This window comes from Montipora capricornis, unplaced genomic scaffold (assembly GCF_036669925.1).
Source record: "Montipora capricornis isolate CH-2021 unplaced genomic scaffold, ASM3666992v2 scaffold_133, whole genome shotgun sequence".
NCBI classification, from domain to species: Eukaryota; Metazoa; Cnidaria; class Anthozoa; order Scleractinia; family Acroporidae; genus Montipora; species Montipora capricornis.
This window is the reverse complement of record NW_027179897.1, coordinates 20,001-22,409: the sequence shown is the minus strand read 5'-3', so window position 1 is coordinate 22,409 and position 2,409 is coordinate 20,001. Positions and strand designations below refer to the sequence as shown.

The window sequence follows — 2,409 nt, the reverse complement described above, 5'->3', positions numbered from 1 at the left end:
CTTGACCCTAATAAAGCATGTGGGCCTGAAAATATCCCTGGATCCCCCCTGAAAAATACAGCAGCTGAGATAGCGCCTTCCTTGTGTAAAATATTCAACTTATCTCTGTCACATGGGGTGGTACCCGCGCTGTGGAAACGTGCAAATGTCTCCTCCGTTTTCAAAAGGACCACCCGAGAGAATTATCGACCGATTTTCCTGTTTTCCATTGGCATTTGACAAGGTGCCCCATGACCTCCTATTGACTAAGCTCCACCGCCATGGTATTTCAGGCGCCGCCCCTCGATGGTTTGCGAGCTATCTGTCAAATAGACAACAGCGGGTCGTTCTTGAGGGTGCCTTCTCGGATTGGCTACCTGTAACATCTGGGGTACCACAGGGTTCCATATTGGGGCCTCTGTTGTTCTTGGTTTTTGCAAACGAAATGCCGTCCTACGTACAGCATGGATCAAGTCTCGCCCTTTTTGCGGACGACAGCAAACTTTACCGGACTATAGACTCTCTAAGTTTTCCTGCCTTGTTGCAATCTGACCTAGGTGGTTTACATTCATGGAGCAGCGATCATAGGATGACATTTAACACTACTAAATGTAAAGTGTTGCGTATGTCCAAGCGAAGATCTCTTAGAAAGCCCCTCAACACATATCATCTTGGCGAGGAAGTATTATCGCACTCTCCGGAAACCTCTGACTTGGGCGTAAATGTCTCTGGTAACTGCACATGGAATAGTCATATCAAGCAGATGTGTGCGAAGGCGAATAGGGTACTTGGTCTAGTGAAGAGGCTGTGTGGCAGGGACATTCGTAACGTCCAGACGAGAAAGTTGTTATACACGGCGCTTGTCAGGCCGTTACGAGAATATTCATCAAGTGTGTGGTCACCCTACTTAGTAAAACATCGCAGACTGATAGAGAACATTCAGAGGCGTGTCACTAAATTCATATTGAACTATCCTCCAAAAGAAGTCAGTTATACCAATAGATTTTCGTAGACAAACGCACGATTTAGTTCTCCTGTTTAAGTATAAAACTGGAACTGTTACTAGTAATTTTGGCATTATAGAACCCGTAATTTTTATCAAGCCAACTTTGACCTACTTTCTCGGCATAATCAGGAATACTATTGTAACAGCTATTTTCCTAGGACTGTTAAGTTGTGGAGCAGCTTACCTAATATACTTAAGTCTAGCCAGGATCTCTTGTGGTTTAGAGTCCATCTTAACGATCACTTTAGAGGTCTACTAGAAACTTAGTCCGTCATGATTTGTCAATTATTTTGCATACTTTTTTCTTTCTTAATCTTTTATGTAAGTCTAATTAATTCTACTATGTAAGTCTAGATCTATTTTTTGAGCCTAGGGGATACGTTACAATTGGGGCTCTGCCTGGTTCGTCTCTCCGGTCACGTCATACTATTATGTTTCTTTTTTTCTTATTATATGTTATGTATATATTCTCTTGTGACGAATCTCAATAAACTAACCTAAACTAAACTAAACATTTCCTAAAAACTTCCTTCCGCTCTTCCTAAAAACTGTGCATCAATTTTTATTTACTTTGCAACAATATTTGTTTTGCATAAAGCAGAGGATGGTTTGTGGATGTGGTAGGTCCCTGTCAACTTCTTCCTTAAGTGCATCGACCACGTGTTGTACTTCAGATACAGCACCGCTCAGATATACGTTAACTGCGCACAGGCAGCTTATACGCACATACGCGTATATGAAGGCGTATACATGCCCGTCTGACTTGCCTTTGTTATTCGGTACCATAAATTTCCTTTGTGATGCATTACTGTGTAAACAAAGACCTTTTGGATCTGAAACAAGACGCTTTTTTAAGTATTTACTCAGAATACCATGTGGCGCAGAAGTACGGTGATACATGTTTAATTACTTTGCCAAGTATGGAACAAAGCAAGTAAACTTTTCTTAAGCCAGTTGCTCATTCATAATAACACGGATAATGCACCGGTGAATATCGCGTAATGTTTACAATTGCAAATTAATTCAACAGGGGGAAAGGACAAAACATGGGCCCCCGGGCCATTGACCCCCCCCCCCCCCCCTCTGTTATTTTTCGCTGAAAAGTGTCCTAAGGCATGTTAATGAGCTTTTTAACCTTAGTAAAGGCAATCTCGGCTAATTTGCTTCACTTTTCTTGGACAACAATAAAAAAATACTTCAACTTTAAAGAAAAAATTATGTGCCATTTAGGGGCCATTTTGATTTTACTTAAACCCATGAATGGGATCAAAGACACCAACCCACATCATTTTCCAGTGTGAAAATCAATTTAATTTAGGAATTACAGTTTTATAATCAATCACTCTGATGAAGACAATATGATAAAATGAAATTAGCATTGTAAAATACATGATTCAAGTTATTATAATATTATAAATAACAAA

At 40.2% G+C, this 2,409-nt stretch overlaps 1 pseudogene; it reads right to left on the bottom strand.

Annotated features, from left to right (window-relative positions):
- Positions 1-2,273: 2,273 nt before the first annotated feature.
- The window catches only part of LOC138034627 (uncharacterized), a 1,724-nt pseudogene continuing 1,588 nt past the window's right edge, over positions 2,274-2,409 (bottom strand).